Here is a 20357-nt window from a genome sequence, read left to right on the forward strand (position 1 = left end):
TGAGGCTATTGTCGGTGTTTTTATCAGGTCAAAAATGCAAGTGAAGGAATAAATTTAAACACATGCTTATATATAAAGAGGTTATGTAGATTTATCTGCAAATATCTTGCGTACTCATTTATGAAACTGAGGGAGAGAAAACTGTGAGTTGACTGGCTTTGAACTACTGATGACAATCTAGACTCCCATGAAGCACATGGGTATACTTTACTGCCCCTTCCAAAGACACTTTCTGGCACCTGTATTTCCAAAGCAGGAATTCTGAAATTATTTCATTTCACTGTTGGTGTTGCTCCTTGAGTTCCATGCACATTATCATTCTCATGGGAAAGAGAGATGGAAACTGTCAAACCAAATTCAGTTTTGTAATACATACACTTGGAGTCATAAACAACTAGAAAAGAATATTTTATCAGGCACTTCAGCTGTTTTGACACAATACCAAGTGAAATGAATTCTTTGAACAATTTGATTACTGTTGAAAATCAGTCTGAATAATATTTGATTCAGGAGTTTTAAACCTGAATATGTTCTGGTCTACTTGTTCCAAATCAGCTAGACATTTTGCCAAGTCTCTGCCTAATTTTCTGTCTTATCAACACACTGTCATTAAGCTTCACCTCTCTGGTTGGGTCCGCCCAGCATGAATGATAATGATTGACATTTGCCAAAAGCTAAGCATTTAGCATTTCAAGAAAAGTCCTGTCAACCAAACATCCTTGATTTTCCAAAACAACTGGAATTTAAGTCATTGTTTTTGTCAAAGGTAGTTTGTATAATGTATGTGAACAACAGTGATTGTAATTGTACATATTTAACATGTAACTTAAAACAATGCATGTGTGTGTGTATGTGAGAGAAAGAGAGAGAGAGAGAGAGAGAGAATATGTACACAATAGACAAAGAGAGAGTCTTATGTCAGACATATGCCTGACTTTTTGGCTTGAAAAACTAATTAATTCTTAAGCATTATTATGTAGACAGTCCAGGAGCTCCAACCAGATAACTATCAGTGCCTAGGATTATGGCACTGGGCCTCCTCAGAAATATCTGGCATTACCTGGAGATATTTTCAGATGCCACAGTTGAGGGTTAAGAGTACTCTAAGCATCTGATGGGCAAAAACCAAAGATGCCATTAAACACCCTACAATGTACAGGACAACCCTCTACACAAAAAACGAGCCAGCTCCAAATGTCAGTGGTGCCAAAAGCAAGAAACTGTCTTATGGCAAAGAAAACCAATTGGTTAGATTTTCTCCAGGAATAACTGCTGAGTCTCAGAGCATCTATCTGTGTGATCAGAACTTGGAGAGAAGGGATAAGCAGTCAGTGGGAGACAGAGCTACCAGTACCCTCCTCTATCAAGGTGATAAACAGAAATATTTACAACTTAAAAACAGTGGACTAAAGCAAGGTAGGCACAGGAGCCTCAGTTTCCTTTCATGTTAAATAAGAATCCTAAGCTTTACATTTTCTACAAGGCTTTCAATTCACCTTTTCCATCAAGCCAGAACTCAATTTCTTAACAGTATTTTGCCACTTATAAACTATTTTCATATCCATCATTTAACTTACATAAGTAACAACATAAATATTAATTATTTAGTGATGAATAACATTTTTAGGAAGAAATTGGGTTCTTTGAAGAAAAACACAATCCTCAAACCTTTGAACTTTCCAAGAGACAAGTTGCCTCCCCCGTTCCCATTAAAAGTTGGAGGCTACAACCCTTCACTCTGAGTTGGTCTTGTGACCTGTTTGAGCCAATAAAATGAAGCCCAGTGCTGTGCTAGTCCCAGATACAGGCCTAAATAGGGCTCTACAGCTCCCACTTCACTGTCAGAGTCAGCTGTGGTACCGCGAGGAAATCCAGACTGCACTACTGAAATGCGAGAGGCCAGATGCGAAAAGTTCTGGAGGACTAGTAGCCATCCATGATGTTCAACCCCAGCTGAGCCCCAGCTCAGTGAATGCCATTGCAGAAGTGACCCAGCCAGCAACACACAGAGCAGAAGAACCACACTGTTAAGCCCTGCCCCAATTCCTGAAGCACAGAATGTCAGCATCATACATTATTGTTATTTTAGGTCATTATGTTGAGATGTTGTATTTTACAGCAATAGATAACTAAACAGAGGTTTGCTGGCAACTCAAAGAAATCATCACTTCATATTCATCCACTAGTGACTTTATCTTTTCTCTTTATCTTTTGCTCTCCGACTGTTCAGTGCTCCAATACTACCTCGTTTTTTACCTAAGCAGAAAGAATTTCAGTTGCAGCCAGGTTATTTCCCCTTCCACCTGATCTGCTTGCCTTTGCTAAGAAGTTGCTGTGACATTTCTAGAGCACTAAAGGAATGGTACAGTGTTGGGACAGGGCTGCTTCCCCAGCTATGGCACAAGGTGCAGAGTTTTACCTGCTTCTTCCAATGGACACCAACTCAGTCAGCTCACAAAACTCACACAAATCACAAAAGGCTGAGCAAAGCCTGGAAATCCTTGTTGGTTTCCACATAAAACACAGGCAGCTAATTGTCAGTGTACACAAACCTCCACAACACAGAGGGAAAGAGGGGCCCTATTTCCTCTGGGTGGAGGTGGCAGCCTGGGCTCTCCACCCAGCCTTGGCAGGCAGGAGTGGGGCCACAGATTTTTCTGTGGTATTTGACCAGAGTAGACTGGTTGTTTAAGTCTTTGTCCTGCAAGGCTGCTTTCCCCTGGCTGTTTGGCTAGAGAGACAGCTGGTTTCCACTGGACGGTTCTGTCTGCACCTGCTGGGCTTTCTGGGTTGCTGGCTTCCCCACTGTCCAGCCTGGGATTCAGGAGGCAAACAGAAAGCCCAGGGAACTCACCTGAGGTCTGGAGTCCCCAGCCAGCCTGCCTTCCTCTCTCCATCTTTGAGGGTCTTCTGTTTGTTTTTAATGTAACATCCAGAGTTCATCACTGTACTTACTGAGAGGAGGAAGGAGATGGATGTCTATGTGATGTAGAGAAAATTCACTTTTTTTTGGAGTCAGATCTTATTTATTTATTTGCTTTTGCAGTGATGCTTCCTGTCTTAGAAATATTTACTTTTTTTTAGCACTTCTGTAGTTTCCTTGTTTGTATCTAAATCTTCAACTTTGTCTTGATTCAGGTAGTTCGATCTAACAGTAAGACATCCCTAGGACAGCTGAACAATAGACACACCTTAGAGATCATTGCCAGGCCTCACTTGCCTCCCACCATGGTTTGACTTTAAGTTTTCTGCTTCTCTTAGGGGAAACTCACCAGCCAGACTAGTGAGCAGCCACAGTGAGTACAGAGAGAACAGAAGGGCCCTCACCCCTCCCATCAAGCAGCCTTGCCCTTTCCTTCAAGAAAGTTTTAGTGGGAAGATATCACAATTGAAACATTAAGAAAAAGTGCCTTTAGTAAAATAGATGTCTAATGAAAATCCCAGCAGTAAATTAAAAGGCCCTGATTTGTCTCCTGGAATCCACAAAGTTCTACCCCCAAGCACATAGAAAATCCAAATGTACTCTTTGAACTAACCCAGTGCTACAGTGTCCCACGTCCCATCTCCCTTCCTTGCATCCAAACAGCTTTATTTAATTTCTCTGAACCCCTTAAATGCATGCATTCAAACACAATATGACACACCTTATGTTTCTATTGTAAAAACACCTCTTTCAATGTCATCAAATTTCTTTCAAAAAGAGGTATTTCAGGGTCAGCACTGTGGCATAGCAAATTAAGCTGCTGTCTGCAGTGCCAGCATCCCATATGAGCTCCAGTTCAAGTCCCAGCTGTTCCACTTCCAATCCAGTTCCCTGCAAATGTGCCTGGTAAAGCAATGGAAGATGGCCCAAGTGCTTGGGCCCCTGAGCCCATATCGGAGACCTAGAAGGAGCTCCTGGCTCTTGGCTTCAGATCAGTCCAGCTCCAGCTGTTGCAAACATTTGGAGAGTGAACCAATGGATGGAAGATCTCTCTCTCTCTCCCTCTCACCCTCTTTTTCTCTCTCTCTGTATCTCTCTGCCTTTCAAATGAACAAATAAATCTTTATTATAAAAAAGAGGTATTTCAATTGACACTGCTATCAGTTTTTCCAAAGAAATACTAAGATAGAAAATAATCATTTCAATAATTAAGTCAGTTTTACAGGTAAGAAATTATATTTGAATATTTTAATTGGTCATTTTTCTTTTATATATATTTACTTTTTTATTTGTATAAAGGTATAAATTTCATGTCATATATACAGTTTTAAGAGCATAATGATATTTTCCACCCTGCTCTCTCTTCATCCCTCATTCCTTCCCTTTTTCTTCCTTCTTTCCTTATATTTCTTTTAATTTTTGCAATGATATACTTTCAATTTACTTTATACTCACAAGCTTAATCCTTCACTAAATAAATAATTCAACAAGTAGTAAGTAGAAAAACCACTGTTTCTCAGTATAGACAAGGCTATAGATACTAATTAAATCTCAAAATGTTAATTTTGCTCATACACATTACTTTTTTACACTCTATATATTAGTTACCACAAATCAGGGGAAATATATGATATTTGCCTTTGAGGCACCGGCTAATTTCACTAAGCATATTTTTAAAAAAATGTTTGAAAGGCAGAGAGAAAGAAACAGAGAGATCTCCCGTCTACTGGCTCACTCCCCAAATGCACTTAACAGCAGAGGCTGGGCTACACTGAAGCCAGAAGCCAGGAACTCAATGCAGGCTTCCCATGTGGATGGAGGGATCCAGGCACTTGGGCCATAACCTGCTGCCTCCCAGAGTACACATTAGTGAAAAGCTAGAATTAGAAGTAAAGCCAGGGCTCAAACCTAGGTACTGCAACATGAAATGTACTTACCGGAAGTAGCTTATTAAACACTGAGACAAATGATTGCCACTAAGCAACTTTTTTGTATATATAAGTTTTTTTAATATATTATAACAATGTCCCATAGAAATCATCTCAAAATCAAAGTACCTAACACTGAAAACTATCTAATTAAAACCAAAAGAAATTCAGGTCATCAAAATTGCTGTGCCTTTTCATTTAATAAATTCTATACTTCATATAGCCAGAAATGTATCCACATAAAACATTTAAAAGAAAAGAATTATTTGGGAAAAGACAGTTGATTAATCCAGTATATAATTATTTGGTGAATGCAGTCAAAATGTGAACAAGTTACTCCTTAAACTCTTTGACATATGACAAGAATTTTAAATGAACTATTTTAGCTACCGGGCAACTGCAGTAATACCAGGCTGAGATAAGGCGGCTGTATATTTTTAGAATTCAAAATTGTGAGAGCAGAGGAGATTATGTAAAAGATTACACAGATGGAAGCTGGTCCAGGATTAAGCCAGCACTGACAACAATACAATGTGCTGTGCTGTCTCCCTTTGAAAAGATTCTCAAAGACTAGAGAGAGGCCTACAAACAGAGCCAAGAGAGGGTAAGGTCTTTTGAGCCCAAGTGACATGGGTTTGAGAAGAGGTTGGGGGCTGAGAAGATTGTCCAGCTGCAACAAGCAGAGAAGTCAGAGGACTTTTATAGGAAGAGAAAGCCCTTGGACTTGGATCTGAAGGGAGTATTGTATTGCTGACAGTTAGAGGTGACACAGTTATTGGAGGGTGAGGGCAGGGAATACAGGACAAGGCATTATGCTGTCCTAAAATCATTTACAATGATTAGGAAACAAATCAAGGCCATTCCATGGTCCCAGATCCACAGCATGGAGGATTCTGGAGAGGCAGAGGAGCCAGTCTGTAGACCTGTTAGTGTTTGGGGTTGGAAATCAGAGGTGAAAGCAGAGAAGAGGGAAGCAGAGAACACGTGGGCACTCAACAGATACTTAAGGGCTGAGTTCTGATCCTGCCTGCCTGCTCCTTGCCCTGGCAACAGTCTGCAAGGCACAGCTGTTCTAGAAGGATGGAGGTGGGAACAATCCCCAGAGCCACTCCCAGCCACAAAAGACAGATAATCCATAGAGGAGGAACACCAGAAGCTGGAGGTGCCTATGCAAACAAATGCATAAGCTTGTGGATTAACCCCTTTCCTTTGCAACAAGAGAATACGTGACCGTTTAAATTTCTACTCCAAATGCATGCATGGCACAATAGTCATAAAAACATCTCCGGCCGACACCGCGGCTCACTAGGCTAATCCTCTGCCTTGCGGCGCCGGCACACCGGGTTCTAGTCCCGGTCGGGGAGCCGGATTCTGTCCCGGTTGCCCCTCTTCCGGGCCAGCTCTCTGCTGTGGCCAGGGAGTGCAGTGGAGGATGGCCCAAGTGCTTGGGCCCTGCACCCCACGGGAGACCAGGAGAAGCACCTGGCTCCTGCCTTCGGATCAGCGTGGTACACCAGCCACAGCGCGCCAGCCGTGGCAGCCATTGGAGGGTGAACCAACGGCAAAAGGTGTGGGGAGCAATCCGGACTAGACTGAGTTACTGGAATTAAGACTTATTCTATGCATCTGCTCTCCCACAATATGGCGCTGGGAGAGAAGTAAACAGCTTCTGCACAGCTGCCTCCAGTTCAACCAATAAACTGTAGGACTTGCTCCTGATTGGAGGAGAGCAGCGTACTTGGCGTGTGGGCAGCCGAGTTGGGATTGGCAGAGGAGGACTATAAAGGAGGAGAGAGACGGCATGCACCAGGAACATCTAAGGGGAACATCTAGCTGAAGGAACACCTGTGCAGCCCCCCAGAGAACCGGCCAGTGGTGTGCTGCTCCCCTGCGGAAGTGGGGAATGTGGCCAGGGGGAACTGCCCTTCCACGGAGGTGGAAGGGATAGTAGCCAACCCGGGAAGAACCAGCAGCAAACCCGGGGAGGGCCGAGCAGACGAAAGAACAGTGCAGGGTCCTGTGTCGTTCCTCCACGAAGAGGGGGAGCGACATAAGATCCCCCTTTCTTTTTATTTTTTGGCGTTGATACGCGCCTGTCTTCGGTGCCCCGCGGCACACACTCTGCTCTGCTTGCTAGAGTTGCCACAGGTTCTTACAAGTCCTATCAAATCAGGCAAACCGAATCCGGGTCCTCTCTTCGCCATATTGTGAGGAGGTTTTTAGGCGCTGATGCGTGCCTGTGTTCGGTGACCTGCGGCGCATAAGCTGCTAGCCGCCGCAGGTGCTCACCACTTCCCTAATCAGGCAGACCGAATCCAAGCTCTCACATTGCAGTGTTGTAGGGAGGCCTCTCTATTTCTCTATTTCTCTATCTCTGGGCATTCCTATTTCTCCCACTCCACTTCTATCTTCCAGCATTCCTATTTCTCTCATTCTACTTCTAAACTTCTGTTTCTCTTATCCCCGCAGCTTCCCGCTCTCATTCTTATCCCCGCGGCTTCCCGGCTGCGCCCGCCCCGAGGCTGCTTCTCGGCAGCTTTCCGGCTCTGAGCCGCTTCAGCCCGCGCCTCTCTCATCTGCGAGGCTTCGCGGCTCTGCGCGGCTTGGCTTTGCGCGCACACTCCGCGGTCTCCGTGCTAGCCCCGCGTTCCCTATGTACTTGAGCCCCGCACGCTCTGTCTGCGCGCGGCAGCCTCCGCGAGTCACACAGCGTAGCTTACGTGTCCGCCACTAGTATTCAATCTAAGTTCCCCGGGCTAGCCTGGCGAATTCAACCCAGCATACGTCTCCGCCCCACGGTTTGGCTTCCCGTCCTTTGCTCCCCGGGCTAATCAGACGGATCCCAATCTGGCTTACGTTTCAGCTTCTGGTTTCAACTTTTCGCCCCCTATTCCCGGGCTAACTTGAGAATCCCAAAGTGGCTTTCGTTTCAGCCTCGGCCTGCCCCCCGCGGCTTCAATTTCCCTAACACTTTTCTCTACCCGGTATGTTTCCCCAAACTTTCCTCCAACGATATTCCTCCCTCATTTCTCCTGGCCTCTCCCCACAGTCCGCGTCTGAGTCTGTTTGTTCTAGCTTTCACTTTCGCTTTCGACCTTAGAGATTTCTCCCAGCTTCCCCCCGTAGTCCGTATCTGAGTCTATGCCTAGGCTTTCAATAGCTTCTTCCGGCACCCTTTTCGTCCGGCTTTTCCCTAGGCTGTTTGCTAGTCTCTCTCTCCGGTATTTTCCCAGTTCTTCCCGTTTCTTCCCTCCTAAGTTTCCTATCCGTCCTAGGTTTCCTATCCGAGTCACGGCACCATTATGTCGCTCCCCCTCTTCGTGGAGGAACGACACAGGACCCTGCACTGTTCTTTCGTCTGCTCGGCCCTCCCCGGGTTTGCTGCTGGTTCTTCCCGGGTTGGCTACTATCCCTTCCACCTCCGTGGAAGGGCAGTTCCCCCTGGCCACATTCCCCACTTCCGCAGGGGAGCAGCACACCACCGGCCGGTTCTCTGGGGGGCTGCACAGGTGTTCCTTCAGCTAGATGTTCCCCTTAGATGTTCCTGGTGCATGCCGTCTCTCTCCTCCTTTATAGTCCTCCTCTGCCAATCCCAACTCGGCTGCCCACACGCCAAGTACGCTGCTCTCCTCCAATCAGGAGCAAGTCCTACAGTTTATTGGTTGAACTGGAGGCAGCTGTGCAGAAGCTGTTTACTTCTCTCCCAGCGCCATATTGTGGGAGAGCAGATGCATAGAATAAGTCTTAATTCCAGTAACTCAGTCTAGTCCGGATTGCTCCCCACAAAAAGGAAGACCTTTCTCTCTGTCTCTCTCTCTCACTGTCCACTCTGCCTGTCAAAAAAAAAAATATATATATATATATATATATCTCCTTTCACATCAGCTCATTTGAAGCTCTACATATGCAGACGACACTGTTGAAGAGAACTACAAACTACCTGGCTCTTCTTGTCAGGAGCATTAAGCAAACCCAGCTGCTGAGTGTTTTTGTAAATAAAGTTTTATCAGTGGAGAGTCACCAAGATGGTGGAATAGGGAGGGAGCTTACTGCTCTAGCCTAGAGGAAGATAGTTTAAAAAATGTGGAGAGAGCGCAATCTCAGGGAAGACTTAGGGAGAAAACTGCAGAGGAAATGCCACACAAATTAGAGGGACACTCTGGATCTACATGGAGGGTGTGGACACACACAACTCAGGACCCCAGCAGCCGAGAGCCTCAGCACCAGCTTTGGAGTGATGTGAGCCCAGACTGCAGCAGCCCAATCCACTGGTGAAAAAGCTGTGGGAAGAGCCTGGCGTGAGTCTGGCTTGGAGCCCTGTGGGGGATGGCATACCTGCCAACCTAGAGGGAAAAAAAAGGGGGCATGTTTCTCCCCGACCACCCGGCACTGGTGTCCTATAACTAGCCAAGAGCAGGCAGGCACCATTTTGGACATGCTTTTGTCCATGCCTCCAGCTACCAGCCAGGAGAAGATGCCTGAGTCTAGCTGGGAGAACTGACAGGGGGCTGGGTGCTCGTGACTGTGGGAGCCTTGTGTGCTGGAGTTGTGAAAACACTGTGGCTACATGTGAGGGCACAGGGTGTGGCTGGGTGTGGCAATCAATGTGGGTGGCTCCGCACACTCAGGATGACCTGATTCCCTGTTGAGGCTCATTGCTGTGGGGCCTATGCTCACACCAAGGATTGCATGGATCCTTTGTGTGGTTCTTGTGGCAGCAGGGATGAATATTATACCCACTGGGGCTAGCGCCCAGGCATTGGTCTCCTTGGAGGAGAGGAGGTGAGTGAGAGACTACACCAACAGAGCTAAACAAACCTCTCCTCAGAGAGAGAGACAGAGAGAGAGATTTACCACATACACTTTGGGAGTCATCTTGGACACACCTCTCACCCTGGAGCACCAACAGAGCTCCCTAGCTGTACCCAGCACACACATCAGGATGTCCATTGAAAGAGCAGATACTCTACTAATCCACAGAGGCATACTCCAAATATAAAAGCCATCACAGGGAAAGATAGATAAATAGATAGATAGATAGATAGATAGATAACAAAGAAACCAACTATCTCCACAAATGCCTAAAAATAAACTCAGAAATTCAAGAAACAATAATAAGTAAGACAACATGATACCCCCAAAGGACTATAACATTTCAATACTAGAATGTGAAAATGAAGAGACTGAAGAAATGACAGAAATGGAATTCAAAAAATTGATCATAAGATTACTTAGAAGTAATCAGAAAAAACCCTGAACTAAAGAAATCTGTATATGACATGAAAGAAATTTTTTTCATGAAATTAATATTTTAAAGAGAAATTAAAATGAAATATTAGAAATGAATAATTTAATAGAACAAATTATAAATATGGTAGAAAGTCTTAACAACAGAATTGGTGAGGCAAAAGAAAGAATATCCGAACTAGAAGATAAATATTTGGAAATTTTACAGTCAGAACAAGAAAAAAAAGAAGAAGAAATTAGAAAACTAAAAAACAGTGTTGGAGATCTATAGGATACTACCAAATGACCTGACATACGAGTCTTGGAGGAGTTCCTGAAGGTGTGGAAAGAGAGAATGGATTAGAGAGCCTTTCTAGTGAAATAAATACAGAAAACTTCCCCAATTTGGAGAAAGAAAGGGACATCCAAGCACAAGAAGCACATAGAACTCCTAATAGACATAACCAGAAAAGAGCTTCACCATGACACATTGCAGTCAAACTCTCTACAGTAAAACATAAAGAAAATATTCTAAAATGTGCACAAAACAAATGCCAGATTACTTTCAAAGGATCTCCAATTATCTCACAGCTGACTTCTCATTAGAAACCCTATAGACTAGGAGAGAATGGTGAAATGTATTCCAAGTCTTTAGAGAAAAAACTTTCAAACCAGAATACTCTACCCTGCAATGTTCTCATTTGTGAATGGAAATGAAATAAAGATCTTCCATAACAAACAGAAATTGAAAGAATTTTTCACCACCCATCCAGCCTTGCAAAAGATGCTTAAGGATGTGCTGCACATAGAAAGAAGGTGAAGGCAGAAAATCTCCCAGTAAAAGTACAAAGGAAATCGGAAGTAAACAATAGGAATGTTTATGGAAAAACAGCAGGGCCAAGTTGTTACTTATCAATAGTCACGTTGAATGTAAATGGCCTTAACTACCCAGTTAAAAGATACAGACTGGCCAATGCCACAGCTCACCTGACTAATCCTCTGTCTGCGGCACTGGCACCCCAGGTTCTAGTCCCAGCTGGGGTGCCGGATTCTGTCCCAGTTGCTCCTCTTCCAGTCCAGTTCTCTGCTGTGGCCCAGGAGTGCAGTGGAGGATGGCCCAAGTGCTTGGGCCCTGCACCTGCATGGGAGACCAGGAGAAGCACCTGGCTCTTGGTTTCGGATAGGCGCAGCGTGCCGATCGTGGCGGCCATTTGGGGGGTGAACCAACGGAAGGAAGACCTTTCTCTCTGTCTCTCTCTCACTATCTAACTCTGCCTGTCAAAAAAAAAAAAAAGATACAGACTGGCTGAATGGAAAAAAAATCTATTTGCTGCCTACAATAAACACATCTCACCAACAAAGATGCAGGCAGACTGAAAGTGAAGGTTGGAAAAGGATATTGCATACTAACAGAAACCAAAAAAAAGAGCTAGTGTAGCCATCCTAATATCAGACAAAATAGACTTTAACACAAAAACTGTTAAAAGAGACAAGGATACCGTGCAATGACCAAGGGATCAATTCAACAGGAAGATGTGACTATAATAAATATATACCCACCTAATAACAGGGTACCTAGCTATCTAAAAGAAATGTTGATGGATCCAAAGAGAGACATAGACTCCCATACAGTAGTACTGAGGGACTTCAATACCCTACTTTAGCAAAGAACAGATCAACTAGACAGAAAATCAGCAAGGAAACAACAGTTATTGACACTATAGACCCGAAAGAACCTAATGGATATCTACAGAACTTTTCATCCCACAGTTGCAGAATACATGTTCTTCTCACCAGTGCATGGAATTTTCTCTAGGATAGACCATAGGCCAGGCCATAAAGCAAGTGTCAGCAAAGTCAAAGGAATCAAAATAATTCCATGCATCTTCTCTGAGCACAGTGGAATGAAGCTGGAGATCAACAACTCAAGAATCTCTAGAACACATGGAGAATTTCCAAACACATGGAGACTGAACAACACGCTCCTGAATGAACAGTGGGTCATAGAAGAAATCAAAAAGCTGTTGAGGAATAGTTTTATTTCCATACTATTTTTTTGAAATCAGTTTGTTGAAACCAGTATTTATTATGGAGTTAATCTTCTATGTATGTATTCTGGAGTTAATTTTCTGTGTTTAAAGTTAATTGAAAATAGATCTTAGTGGGAGTGGGGTGGGAGGGTGGGTATGCTGAGAAAACTCACTATCACTGTGTTTCCTGATGCTGTATTTATGAAATGCATGAAGTTTGTATACCTTAAATAAAAGATTTCTGGGGAAAAAAATAAAAGCAAGGCCAGTATCCATTAAAACAAATACTAAAAAAAAAAAAAAAAAAAAAAGTTTTATCAGCAAATAGCCTTGCCTATTAATCAATATATTGTCTATGATTGTTTCTCTCCCCTGCAAAGGCAGGGGTGAATAATTGTGACAGCAGCAGGTGGTCAAAACCAAGAATGTTTACTCTGTGGTCCTCCTCAGAAAAAGTTTAGTGAGGTCTGCTCTAAAGCCCTGACTACATATTGGAATCACATAGGAAGCCTTTGCAAAACTAATTTGGGGCTAGAAGTAGCATTTCCTCCCACCCCACCTGACCGCCGATTCCTGCAATTGTATTGAGAGTGAGGAATAGTCTGAGTATGAGGGTTTTTAAGGACATCCCCATCTCTATGATCCTAATATGCAGATGGGGTTGAAAAGTCATGGTGGTGGGTCCCCTGGTCCCCTAGGCCAGACTCTATTAGGTCAAGGATTAGACCTTCAGAAGGCCGCATACCCACATTAAACCTCAGTGGCCCCACAGACATGAGTCAAAAGCTGGCACTGGCATTCATAGGTCTTTTCACAGAGAAATGAAAGCAAAAATGTTCACCTATAGATGACTCTATCTTTGGAACAACCAAAGCTGGGCATGTAATACTCAGTTTCTCAATGGCCTTGGTGAAAAGATCCATTCAATAAAGTCTTCCTAAAATCAGCATCATGGAGAAAAATGACTCTCTGTATAAACTCACAAACCTTCCTTCTACCCCAGAACCCAAGCTGTGGGTACCAGGGTCCTTCCTGCTTTACCTTCACTGCCAGAAAGTGAGTGTGTGTTTAGCAGAAGGAGCCAGAACCAGCCTGGGTGCCTGAGACTTGTGTTTCTTTGGTTTTTTTTGTTGTTTTTTTTGTTTCAGTCTTTTTAAAATTTTTAATTCTTGATTTATTTTCATTTTATTTGAGAGGCAAACGCTCACAATAGTCAGGGCTAAAACCAGGCAAAAACCAGGAGCCCACATCTCAATCTGTGTCTCCCATGTCAGGGACAGGGACCCAACTACTTGAGACATCATCAATTGCCTCCCAGAGTGTGCATTAGCAGGAAGCTGGAGCATAAGTAGAGGAGTTGCAACTTGAACCAGACATTCCAATACAGAATGGGGTGGGATGCAGGGGATTTAACCACTGTGACCAACACCTGCCCCTTAGTCTTATTTTTAATGACTCCATTTATTTTATCATTGATTAGTTACTCAAATCCTTTTTATTTAAAAGGGTAAGTATTCATAAATGCAAGTCTTTATGGATTAATATGGCAGTTTTAAAATGGGTCTGACAATAGTTAAAAATTTAATATTGACTATTAAGGAAGAGGAGCTATGTCCTTTTTCATTTACACAGAGCAGCTCCCATGTGTGGTTGATGAATGGGGTACCATGCCAGCATTGCCAGGTGACCTCCCTGGCTGGGTCCCACAGGTTGCGTCTCTTTCCACCTGCTCAATGGAAACATGCAAGAACTTGGAGCCACTGTCCAAGTCTTTTCAGGATGCCACAAGAAAACAGCATTCACAAGGTGGTGAATAAGCAGCAGAGGTTTCACTTGTGATTCTGGATGCTGGTAAGCCCAAGATCAGGGCCGCAGATTCAGTGTTGGGTAAAGGACCCACTTTCTGGCTCATAAATGGCCCCTTTTCCTTGGGTCTTCACATGATGACCAGAGTGAGCGAGCCCCCCACTGCCTCTTCTTATAGGGCACTAACCCCAATCATGAAGGCTCCACCCTCCTGACCTAACCACCTCCCAAAGCCTCACATCCTAAAGCAATCACCCTGGAATTTATGATATCAGCATATGAACTGGGCAGTGGGAGGAGGGGGACACAAACATTCAGACCACAGCAGCCACCATGTGAAGTCCTACCCCAGTGAGGCTTCCAGTTATGAGAAACCCAAACCAGCCATGCAGAGAAACTAGTCACAGATGGCCTGACAGGACATGAAGACCGAGAAATGTCTGCCAGCCCCAGATACTCTAGCTTCCTATGTTCCAGCTCTAGTCCCATCTGACAAAAACCATGTGAGTAACTCCAAGCTAGGAGTACCCAGTTACACCCTTCCTATAACCCTGACCTGCAGAGACCAGGAGGGAGCAAATAATTGTTGTTAGAAGTCATCATATTTTAGGACACTTTGTTAGGCTGTCATAGATAACAATAAGTACAACGGCACTCCAAAAAGTTCATGGAAAATGTATATTGTGAAAAAACTGCATGGGTTTTAATTTGTTGCACCAAATCTTTATTTTTTTTAATTTTTTATTTATTTATTTTAAAGTTACAGACAGAGAGAGGGAGAGACAGAGAGAAAGGTCTTCCATCCACTGGCTCACTCTCTGAATGACTGCAAATGCCAGAGCTGGGCTGATCCAAAGCCAGGAGCCAGGAGCTTCTTCTGGGTTTCCCATGCAGGTGCAGGGGTCCAAGCACTTGGGTCATCTTCTACTGTTTTCCCAGGCCATAGCAGAGAGCTGGATCAGAAGAGGAGCAGCCAGGACATGAACTGCAGCCCATATGGAATGCCAGCACCACAGGCAGAGGCTTAGCCCACTACACCACAGTGTTGGCCCCTGTACCAAATCTTTAATTTCCATGTTTCCACAAATTTTTTGAAGTACTCTCATATTTCCATAATAATAGCAAATGCCAAATAATCTCCAATAAAGGAGATTTCATGTCTTTCAGAAACTCTGTAGCCTGTTATATTGTCAGAAAATACAAGTGTGTGAGTAACTGTGTCCATTATAGAAAGGATCAATAATGGGCACTAAAATCACTGGGTGAAAAACTCATGGAAAGCTGGATAGTATCACCCAGAGCTTATTTGCTACTTAGAAAAGGATCTCTCTCTTTATCATGAAAAGCTCTCACTTTTACCATCTTGGACAGAGTAATACTGAGGTATCAAAAACTGAAGAATAGTACCTTCCACTATGATGCAGTATGGAGTGTGCTGCCTCACCTCCTATGAAGTGTTAACACCAAAATGTTTGACTTGCATCCAATCAAGGCTTCAAACTGAACTTATATTGCATAGGAATTACAGGGAAGACAGAAACAAAACAGAGAACACCATAGGAAAACCATCAGACATATCTAGGAAGTAGGACACCCTATAGGAGATCTGGCCCAATTTCTTCAGTATGAAAAAGAGAGAGATAATATTTTAGATTGAGACATCTAAAAAACATAACATTAATAATCCAATACAGTATCATCTTTGTTTATATCCTGGCTTGAAAAGAAACATCCATAAAAGACATTTTGAGGGAAATTGGGACCATTTCAATATGGTTAGTTTATTGGTAATTTTTTAAAAATAATGTTAGTTGTGTTATATATGACAATGGCACGTGGTTCCAGGAAAACACCTCTTTTGGAGATGCATGCTGAAGCAAGTAGGGAAAATAGGCTAAAATACTTGTAATTCACTTTAAAGTGGTTCATCAGCAAAAAAGAGATGAAGCAAATATGGGCAAATGTTAATCATTAAATCTGAGTAGTTGATTGACAGGTGTTTATAGTCTACTTTCTGCTGTTCTGTATGTGCGAAATTTAGCATGAAAACTTTAAAAGGTTAAAATCTTGTGGAGAGCAATATTTTTTAAAAGCTTATCCATCAATATTCTAACTTACATGACTCATACCACAGTGAAGACGACAGAAAAACAGCTGGTAGCCATTCCCCACTCTTCCCACCTGCTTTCTTCAGGCTTATGTTGAAAGCAGCAACATGTTCCTACCGCGCAGCCAAGGGAAGTCGGCTTTACTATTAAGCTCGAGTGATCTTGTGAGGAGTGAGGGATGGAAATGGAGAAGACTAATCTTTGGGGAGTGGAGGTGAACTCAAGGGAGCTGGCTAGAGAGCATTTCTGGAAACAGTGCAGCTCCAGGAACGGACACCTTGCCAGCCACCGGTGAGAAGCGGCACTCTCTGCCCCCTCTGGTTTCTTCTCCCTCTTTCTCCCCTTCCTCGGGGTTCTGCCAACCCTTTGCCACCACAGCTGCTCTGGCCCTGACTCTGCCTGCCAGATCATTCAGAAGTAAGCGCCATGTCCTGGCAATTCTCTTCCGTGTTTCTTAATTCCCACTCACAGAGCATGCACCTGATTGGCTGAGCTCATCACTGTCCACCCTCCTGTCCAATCAGCTGAGATCATGGAGGAATTGGATCAAGGGATAAAAAATGATGGCTGCTGGGGCATCCAGGGCCTTAGGCTGGTAAATTCCCTCCGAGGGGACTGTGGGCAGGGCAGACAACAATAGCATCTCTAAGTCGGCCTCTATGCTGTCGGACAGGGATCATGCTAAAGCCACAGAAGATTTCTGTAAGGATCTAAAGAAGACATTGCTGGAATTCTATGTGCTGAACAGGACAACTGTGCCCCATGAGATCTTGTCTAGCTGATTAACATAAAGCAGCGATGTCTCAGAACACAGCCTTTAACTGTGAGTTTGCTCTGAACTGAACACAAACAGATGTAGATGAGGAAAGACAGGAGGGGCAATAAAAAGAGGTTAGATATATAGTGCTGGCATTCTGGTGTAGCAGGGAAAGCTGCCACTTACAATGCTGGCATCCCATATGGGTGCCAGATCTTGTCCTGACTGTTCCACTTCTGATCCAGCTCCCTGCTAATGTGCCTGGGAAAACAGTGGCAGAAGGCCGAAGTACTTAAGCCCCTGTACCCACGTGGGAGACAAGGGGAAGCTCCTGGCTCCTGGTTTCAGTCTGACCCACCCCTCGCCATTGTGGCCATTTGGAGAGTGAACCAGGAGATGGAAGATCTGTCTGTCTGTCTGTCTCTCTCTCTCTCTCTCTCTCTCTCTCTCTCCCTCCACCCTGTGTGTGACTCTGATTTTCAAATAAATAAAATAAATATTTTAAAAAAGAGGTTAGATATAAGGTACACCAAAATACGCTTGCATAGACTTTTGTAGATTGGTGTTCTATGTTCTAGTATGATAACTAGATAACAATCTACAAAAGTCTAAGCTCTATTTCAAAATAACCAGAAAAGGAAGGTCCAATGATTCCCAACACATAGAAATGCGAATTGCTCTATCTGATCATTAGGATATATATCAAATCATTATACTACACCCAATAAAAACGCATAAGCGTTATCTATAAGGGGGAAAAACTGAAAAGGCATGGCCAATCTTCTGCATGAGTTTGTGAAACACAAATGATTCCTGTGCTTCGGTCAAGATCTAATATCACCCTTTATTGATTCAGCCAGCAGCTACACCTTGTGTGAGTGACACCTGTGCACATCCTGCTTGGCTGGGGAAAACCTAGGAAGAGGAAGACGGCAAAGCCACTGTGCATGAGGATGGGACAGCACCACTAGGGAGGTGATAGATCCACTCCAGAAAGCATAAGTAACAAAAGCGATTGTGCCATAAGACAGCAGGCATAAGTCAGTGGATGTTAAGTGTCAGGTCAGTGCTGTGAGTTCAAGGAGGGGTCAGAAGAGCCAGAAATTCCAATAAAAAGCTTTCTGGAAGAAGTTTGATCTCAGTGGATGGAAAGCAATTTGAAGGGATGCATTTCAAGGAGGGCAGAACAGCAAGACCAAATGCAAGAAACAGGCCAGTTAGGTCTAGAAAACAGTAAATAGACCTGATTAAATAAGAGGACTTTACTGAGAGCAAAGAAAAGGCAGGTGGAGACCTGGTTGTGCAGGAAGGGCCTTGAATGCCAGGATAATGAGCTTCACTCTGTGAGTGAGTCTCTGGAGTCAGGAAGGGACAGGGTGAGATCAGTGTTTTAGGAAGTGCTGGTGTCAGGGGTTGGTTGAGAGGCCAGAGAGCTTTGCAATTTTCAAAGCATCTTCACATATGAGTCATCTAATTCTCTCCTGGCAAATGGTTTCTTATGAGGCTTTTAGAGACCGGTGCAGAACAACATTCAGAAGTCTACACAGACTAGCATTGTAGCAATTAAAGAGCAAGTTACTGGCGCCAGCATGGTCAGACAGATCAATGAAGAGGAATAAGACGTCGGGAAACAGACCCAAATATTTGTTTATTTATAAATCTAATATTTTACCATAAGGATCAGTGAAGAAAAGAGAATAATTTAGTAAATGGTTTTAAGGCAGCAGACTAACCAGAGAGAAAGTAGGTGAAATGCCTGCCTTCAAATTTATGTTTAAAGGTTTTTTGAATGGATCTCAGATCCTGGCATATCTCTAATAACCTGCAGAGTTTGTAGAAAAAAAAATATAAAAGACTCCCATGGATGCTGGTTCAGTGGTGCGTAGGGTCTACAGGCCACAATGTGATAAACACCTGCTTGAAGATTTAAATACAAACAAGGTAACTACAGAAGTGCTAAAAAAAAAAAAAAAGGTAAATATTTGTCAGACAAGAAGCATCACTGCAAAAGCAAATAAATAAATAAGATCTGACTCCAAAAAAAAGTAAATTTTTCTCTACATCACATAGACATCCATCTCCTCCCTCCTCTCAGTAAGTACAGTGATGAACTCTGGACGTTACATTAAAAACAAACAGAAGACCCTCAAAGATGGAGAGAGGAAGGCAGGCTGCCTGGGGACTCCAGACCTCAGGTGAGTTCCCTGGGCTTTCTGTTTGCCTCCTGAATCCCAGGCTGGACAGTGAGGAAGCCAGCAACTCAGAAAGCCCAGCAGGTGCAGACAGAACCATCCAGTGGAAACTGGCAGTCTCTCTAGCCAAACAGCCAGGGGAAAGCAGCCTTGCAGGACAAAGACTTAAACAACCAGTCTACTCTGGTCAAATACCACAGAAAAATCTGTGGCCCCACTCCTGCCTGCCAAGGCTAGGTGGAGAGCCTAGGCTGCCACCTCCACCCAGAGGAAATAGGGCCCTCCTTTCCCTCCGTGTTGTGGTCATGTCAGAGCAGGCCTCACAGAGAGAGCCATGCTGCAATGAGTTGTCTCGCTGACATGCACTGAGCACCATGTGGGGAACAATAACAAGGTACCTCTGTCCCTCCTGGCTACAGCAGGATCAGAGCAGTGAAGAGAAAATGAGCTATAACAGAAGATGGAAATACAGAGTCTCATAGCATAACGCCCAAAATGTCCAGGTTTCAATCACAACTCATTCATCATATCAAGAACAAGGAAGATCTCAACTTGAATGGAAAGAGAAAATCAGGGGCAGGTGTTATGGTACAGTGAATTAAGCTACTGCTTGGCTCTTGACCTCAGCCTGGCCCAGCTGGGAAAAAACCAGAGAGAGAACATCTCAATCTCTCCCCCCACCCATATTCTGCGTATCAAATAAATAAATCTTTTACAACAAAATCAATACTTTTGTTATAAGTTGAATGATGACACCGGCCCCCAAATAAAAAAGATACAACCATGTCCTAGTTCTGGGCCCATGAATGTCAAATTATTTGACAAATGAGTCTTTGCAGATATAATGGGATCAATCTGGATGACCCAGGTGGGTCCTAAACCCAATGGTAAGCTTCCTTATAAAAGACAGAAGAGAACATGAACAAAAGGGAGAAGGCCGTGTAACGACAGAGACAGAGGTTAGTGTTGCGCAGCCAGAGGCAGGGACTACCTGGAGTCATCAGGAATTGGAAGAGGCAAGGGGAGACTCTTTCCTAGACACTCTTGAGTGAACACAGCCCTTCTGACAACTCGATTTCATATTTCCAGCCTCCAGGGTGGTGAGAGAACAAATTTCTGTTCTTTAAAGTTGCTAAATCTGTTGTAATTTGTTGCCCCACAAAACTAATACAGACACAAACATCATGATGACACAATGTTGGAATTATTTGACAGGAATTTTAAAGTCATCATAACAATGGTCCCACAAGTAATTACAACTATGCTTGCAACAATGAAAAACAGCAAGTCTTGGAGCAGGTGTTTTGTCTAGCCATTGAGACGCAGGTTGGGCTATCTGTCCCATGCCACAGTTCCTGGGCTATCTGTCCCATGCCACAGTTCCTGC

General features: G+C 43.7%; 1 long non-coding RNA gene across 7 annotated transcripts in view; it reads right to left on the reverse strand.

Moving 5' to 3' along the window:
- The window catches only part of LOC127492378 (uncharacterized), a 169628-nt gene that overhangs the window by 11911 nt on the left and 137360 nt on the right, over positions 1-20357 (reverse strand). For 5 of the 7 annotated variants that reach the window (XR_016214537.1, XR_016214538.1, XR_016214536.1 and 2 more), the window contains one exon: positions 14671-14866. The exons of the other annotated variants lie outside the window; for them this stretch is intronic. This is a non-coding gene — a long non-coding RNA (uncharacterized LOC127492378). Of the gene's footprint in view, positions 1-14670; positions 14867-20357 lie in introns of those variants that run through there. 7 annotated transcript variants of the gene reach the window in all.

Source organism: Oryctolagus cuniculus, chromosome 10 (assembly GCF_051225735.1).
Source record: "Oryctolagus cuniculus isolate XC-2025 breed Fujian yellow rabbit chromosome 10, ASM5122573v1, whole genome shotgun sequence".
Classification (NCBI taxonomy): domain Eukaryota; kingdom Metazoa; phylum Chordata; class Mammalia; order Lagomorpha; family Leporidae; genus Oryctolagus; species Oryctolagus cuniculus.